This window comes from Empidonax traillii, unplaced genomic scaffold (assembly GCF_003031625.1).
Source record: "Empidonax traillii isolate 1590-97213 ecotype Southwest subspecies unplaced genomic scaffold, ASM303162v1 scaffold1213:size316513, whole genome shotgun sequence".
NCBI classification, from domain to species: Eukaryota; Metazoa; Chordata; class Aves; order Passeriformes; family Tyrannidae; genus Empidonax; species Empidonax traillii.
In genome coordinates, this window is record NW_020956406.1 from 282,013 (window position 1) to 288,378 (window position 6,366).

General features: G+C 52.7%; 1 pseudogene; it reads right to left on the bottom strand.

The window, feature by feature from the left end:
- Positions 1 to 3,471, bottom strand: part of LOC114069202 — a 22,291-nt pseudogene extending 18,820 nt beyond the window's left edge.
- Between the last annotated feature and the right edge of the window lie 2,895 nt (positions 3,472 to 6,366).

Genomic DNA, 6,366 nt, shown 5'->3' on the forward strand with positions numbered 1-6,366 from the left:
ATATCACCGGTGACATGAACCCTACAGCAGTTTATCACATACTTGTATTCATAAAAGTTATTTTGTGAGCTGCTACAGTTAGCCAGGTTTGTTTCTGGTGCTGGCAGCCTTGTGACTTGCAGGAGAATGTTGCTAAGAAGGTTCTCCACTGCTATCAAGTGCCGTCCTCATATCAGGGTATCAGAAGTCCTGTCCATCGCAGTGAATCTATCTAGTGAAGGGTCTCTTTAGGTGAGGTGCAGACAGACTGTTTTGGGCTTCAAAAGGCTTTGATATTCTGAGGACACTGATAGCCAATAAAAAATATATTAATACAGGTGGGACAAGAATCTTTGCATTTCTGCCCCTTTTCACATGACACAGGGTCTCAGGGGGCTCCTCTCCGTTAAGGAGCTGAGATTTCTGCAGAGGCAGCTTGGGTAACGAGGAGGGAGAGCTCCTACTCCTCATCCCACCACTTCTGCAACATCTGAGGTGGCTCAGACCGCAGCTGGAGCAGCCCTTGTGCAGGACCTCTGGGCTCAGGCTCTGCTGTCTTGGGGTCACTCAGAGCTGCCAGCACAGACTTGTGTCCCGTGAAGCCCCTGTTCATATCCTGTCCATCAGAAAACAGTCTCCCATTTTGGGGACCCAAGCAGGGGGCTCAGCACTGTCCTCCTGCAGCCTCTGGGTGCTTAACTGAGGAGGTCCCTGGACTCTCCAGAGTTGCTCAGCAGGAGCACCCCAAGCTGTCCTTGGTGGGACAGTCCACTGCTGTGGGTGCTTGGGGACATGGGGCTGTCACTTGGACAAGTGCCACCAGGCCTGTGGTGTGGCCCTGGGGTGCAGTGTTGGCTGCAAAGGGGGCTGCATGTCCTTGAGTTTCTTCCCATCTTCCAAAAACTGTTGTGGTGGGCACTGTACCTGCTTTTCTCCCGGGGCTGCTCCATGTGCAGGGGACGCAGGTGTGAGATGTGCCCGGGAGCTGCCTCTGTGGGTCTTTGGCTACCAGAGCTGGGGATCCTTTTTGGGATGTTCATACCATTTTTGGGGAGACACCGCCCTTGACCCAAGTGTTGTTGCAATGCCAAGACTCAGGTGGTTGTTGTCCTCATGGAACTGTAGTGACAGGACCAGGAGTAATGGATACAAATTGAAAGAGGGGAAATTTAGGTTGGATATTGGGAAGAAATTCTCTACAGTGAGAGTGGTGAAACACTGGAACAGGTTGTGGATGCCCCAGCTCTGGATGTGTTCAAGGCCAGGCTGGATAAGTGGCCCAGTGGGAGTTGTCCCTGCCCATGGTGGAGGGGTTGGGACCAGATGATCCTTAACATCCCTTCCACCCCTTAACATTTTATGATTCTGGATCTCTGGCTTTTCCCAGGTGTTTCTGAGCCCTGACTGTTGGTTTCCCTTTGTGGTTTCCAGCACAGTGGACAGCAGCTCCCTGTCCCTGTACACAATGCATCCCTTCTGGAATGTCATCATCAAAGCGAGCCCAGTCAGCCACGTCTGTGACAGCCTCAGCTGCTTCCTTTGTAGTGCTCCTAACCCCAGGGGCTGCCTGCAGCCTGCCCTGAGTCCCTGTATTCCAGCCTAAAGATCCCTGCAGCCCAGCCCAAGACTGCCTGGGATGCTCGGGATGCTCCTGACGGTGTTGCCCGACAACCAGCCAGTTGTACCCATGGCTGGAGCAGCACATGCTCCTTTGTCCATGTTTTAATGGTTTTCTGCTCTTTTGCTGCTTCCCCACAGATCTTCCCTACCAGGCTGGCCCCAAACTTGGTAATGTTCTCTGGCTTCCTGCTGCTTGTCTCCAGTCTCTCCCTCGTGGCGTACTTTGACCCAGACTTCTGTGCCTCTGGTAAGGCTGCATGCTGTGGATGGGGATTTGTCTCCTGCTCTCCCGGGAATTCCAGTGCGTGTTGGTGAGGCCTCTGGGTCTGGGCCTTCCCAAGTGACTGGGACAGAGGAGGGGATTGAACTTGCTGGGTATCCTGACAGGGACTTGTCTAGATACAACACTTTTCCTCTGGTTGCCAGGGGAATGTGCCTCTGGCATCAGGCGGGAGAGGGAGGAGGAAATAGCTGCAATCTTGGGTAGGAACTGGCTCTTCCTACAGAGCAGACAACAACCCAGTGTCCTTGTTTTAAAATCACAGGGTAATGTGGGAAACACTGCTTCCCTGGAATCAGCAGGTAGAGCCTTGTTCTTAACATCCCAGCTCACTGTCCTCTTACTAAACACTCTACCATCACCACAGGACACTAACAGGGCCAAATCCTCCCTCTCAGGTTCACTGTTCACAGCTTTAAACTTCCATCACTTTTCCCCAGTCCCTCTCCAGCTCTCTTGGAGCCCCTTTAGACACTGGAAGGGGTTCTCAGGTCTCCCTGGAGCCTTCTCTTCTCCAGGTGAACACCCCCAGTTCTCCCAGCCGGGCTCCAGAGCAGAGGGGCTCCAGCCCTTCGGAGCGTCTTTGCCGGACGGGGAGCAGCCACAGCTGGGCTGGGGAACTTCAGAGCAGCACATGTGACCCGAGGTGGCAGCAGGGACAGGGACAAGGTGAAGCTGTCCCGGGAGCGGCGCAGCCTGGTGGCAAAGCCTTGAGCGGAACAAGAGCCCTGTGGCCTCTTCCCGTGCCCAGGGCCGCGCGCTTTCCCCCTGGGATAAAGCCAAGGCGTATTTAAACCGTGCCTCGTCCTTCCTCAGCCGCTCCACGGCTTTCCCGAGGCAGATTGCTGCGGTAGGTGTAGAGGAAATAAAAGGATTGTCAGTGACAACACGTTTCGGAGCGCACCAGGTGCCGGCACCGCGCTGTCGCTGTCCGGGACTCCTCCCCCCCTCCCGAGACTCCTCCCAACCTCCCGGGGTTGCCTCCTTGTCACCTCCCGGCCTGCTCCCACCACCCAGGGTTGCTGCCGCCTCCCTAGCCTGCTCTCGCCCTCCCCGCAATGCTCCCACCTTCGCGAGGCTGCTGTCCCACCGTCCAGGGCTGCTCTCACCTTTACCGGAGTTGCTTTCGCCCTCCCGAGATTTTCCCACCCTGCCGGGTTACTCCTACCTTACTGGGTTGCTTCCACCCTCCCGGGGCTGCTTCCACCCTCCCGGGGCTGCTCCCACTGTGCCGGGGCTGCTCACGATCTCCCAGGTTACTCCCACCTTACTGGGCTACTCCCACCCTCCCACGAACTGCTCCCACCCTCCTGCAGCTGCTCCCGAGACTCCTCCCACCCTACCGGGTTGCCTCCCCTTCCCTCCCTCCCTGCTTCCACCCTCCCGGGATGTTCCCGCCCTCCCGGGGATGCTTCTCTATTTTGGGACCTGATTAGGAAAGAAAACAATCAAACAAGCACTCGGCCCCCTCTGGCGGGCGACACGAGGATCTCCTAATCCATCGCTTAATTGGGGGGAAGAGGGGACGAGCTGTTCCTGCTGTTGGCACCAGGGCTGCCTGCCCACCCTAACCTACCTAGCGACGGCCTCATCCGTCCCCTCTCCGATGCTCGGTGCCCTTATGCCTCGGGGATGAGCACAGTTCCACCCTGGAAGTTCGTCACATATCCTTCCATTTATCCCCTCCCGAAATGGGGGGACCCAGTGTTCTCCTTGGGAATGGGGCTGCCCCTGCCAGGGCACCCCAATTCTGGGTGTTGCACCCCCGGTGCTGGTGGCAAAGGAGCCAGTCATGGGACATGTGTACGTCCCTTTGGATTTGCTGTGTCCAGGACAGTGAATCTCAGTGCTGATGACACCCGGGGCTGCAGGACCACTGAGGAAATCCTGCCCTGAGAATCGAGCAAATCCCAGTGCTGATGAGACCCGGGACTACAGGACCACTGAGGAAATCCTGCCCTGAGAATCAAGCTTTGGTAACTGCTTTCCCAGCTGTGTCCAGTAAAGAACGTAGGCTTCCCTTGCTCCTCCTTTTGCTACTGATGTATTTATAAAAACAGCTTTTCTTATCCTTTACTGAAGTGGCCAGGTTAAGTTCTAATTGAGCTTTTGCACTTCTGATTTCCTTTCTGCATAACCTAACAACATCCTTAAACACTTCCTGAGTTGCCTGCCCCTTTCTCCAAAGGTGATACACCCTCTGTTTTTGCCTGAGTTCCTGCAAAAGCTCCCTGCCCAGCCAGGCTGGCATTCCCTGCCAGCTCATCTTTCAGCACATTAGGACAGGCTGCCTTCAAGATTTCTTTTTTGAGGTCTGTCCACCCTTCTCGGACCCCTTTGTTTTTAAGGGCTGTTTCCCAAGGTACTCTCAGAACCAGCCTCCTGAATAGGCCCAAGTCTGCCTTGCAGAAGACCGGGGTAGAGGTTTTGTTGGTGCCCCTCCTTGTTTCTGAGTATTGCAAACTCCCATCATTCCATGGTCACTGTGCCCCAGACGGCCTCCGACCACCACATCTCCCACCAGCCCTTCTCTGTTTGTAAACAGCAGGTCCAGCAGGGCCTCACCCTTGGTAGGTTCACTTGTCAGCTGCAACATGAATTATCCTCCGTACACCCCAGGAACCTCCCTGCCTGACACTTCTCCACACAGGGGGTTCCTCAGGGGAAATTCAAATCCCATGGCAGCATCTGCTGTGGCGCCATGAGATAGGGAGAACAGCAGAAAACCTACGGGTGGGGAAGCTGAGACTCCTTCCTCTTCACCACACAGCAGGTGAAGCATCTGAAGACTCCCTGGATTCTCCTTTCTGCCTCTGTCAAATGGCTTTTGAATCACCCTGATCCCATCGCTCCCAGTGGCACCAGTTCCTGCTGCAATGAAAAGCTCTCACAATCTTCCTTTGCAGTGAAGCAAATATGAGCAAATGTGAACCAGGCAACACTGTGGAAACTGCTTCTTTCCCCTCCTCTATTAAAACTAGTTCTGCTGGTATTCATGCAGTTGAACTTTGAGTGATTCTTTCATAAGGAAGGAGAGGAAATTCTTGACTGTGAGGGTGGTGAGGCCCTGGCACAGAGAAGCTGTGGCTGCCCCATCCCTGGAAGTCTTCAAGGCCAGGCTTGGAGCAACCTGGGCCGGTGGAAGGTGTCCCTGCCCATGGCAGAGGGTTGGAATGAAATGAGCTTTAAGGTCTCTTCCTTAGAATTGTATGATTCTACAGAAGAGGAGCCTGCAGGATCAGAAGGAGCAGTCATTGCATGTTCCCAGATATTTTATGCAACCCTGTGGTCTAACGTATCTTACACAAATGTGGATGGTCCAAGATGGGTTGCACAAAGGCCAGGGGGTTTGTGGTGAAAGCAGCCTCAAAGTGGACCTTCATTTCTGATTGAAAGAAACCAAGTTACAGGACAAATTTGGCCAGAAAAGGCTTTTTTTTTCATTGGCCCATGATTGTGCTGTCACATCCTCAACCCTTTATATGCGAGTTTGGAGCTGGTGCACCCAGAGGAGAACAGACAGAGAGCAGCGTTGATCCTTCACCTCCTGCACTGGTAACTCTGCCTGGTTCTAGAGAGGCACTGTCACCTCTTCATCTTTACACACTTCTTTTTCTTTCATTAATCTCAAGTCTGAGTCTCAGCTTTGATTAACCTCTTCCTTCTTATTACTCCAGTGAATGCATCTGATCTCTGTGTGTTCTACAGGACCACGGGTTGGTTGCTTGTGTGCAGGGCTGGCAGGAGGGCACTGGGTTGCTGATTTCTGAGAGAAAGGGAGATCTGGAAGCCTTCCCTTGAGGCATCAGAGACAGAACTATGTAGTTTCTTACAGAAGCAGTGACCCAGCCAGCACAGCAGTTGAGTGCTGCCTTTTGAGCCACAAATCTTACCAGAATGCCAGTAACATTTTGAGTGAGTTGTCACTTTAGTTGATACAGATGTCTTTATTTTAGAGTTTCCTGAGGATTATGACTGGCTGGGTCTCTGAATTCTTTGTGAACTACAGTAGGTTGAAGGAGAATAATTTATGGGTCTATGTTGGTACCAGAGTAACCTGCCTGGTGTTGAACAGATCTGGGGTATCGTTTTTTCAGTGCAAGAAAACAAATATTTTATAAACAACAAAACCAAAAAACAACACCAAAACATCATAAAACCCCAGAATACTTCAGGTTCAACGGTAGTCCCAGTAGTCTCTAGTCTGAATCCATGTTCAAAATGGTGCTAATTAGGACAGGTTGTTTAGGGATGCATTCACTGAAACTGTGAATATCTCCAAGGATGCAGATTCCACTCCTTTCTTTGTCCAAACCCAGTGTATTTTATGAGATTTTGGCTTTGGTCTCTCAGGGTATGTTTTAATCAGTTCCTCATCTCCCAGTCAGGAGGGGACCCTCCATCCAGTGTCTTTTGTTCTTGTGCTCTCTGCCCATTACAGGTAAGGAATTCACATCCCAGCTGTGGCCATGAGGATCCTTTACCAG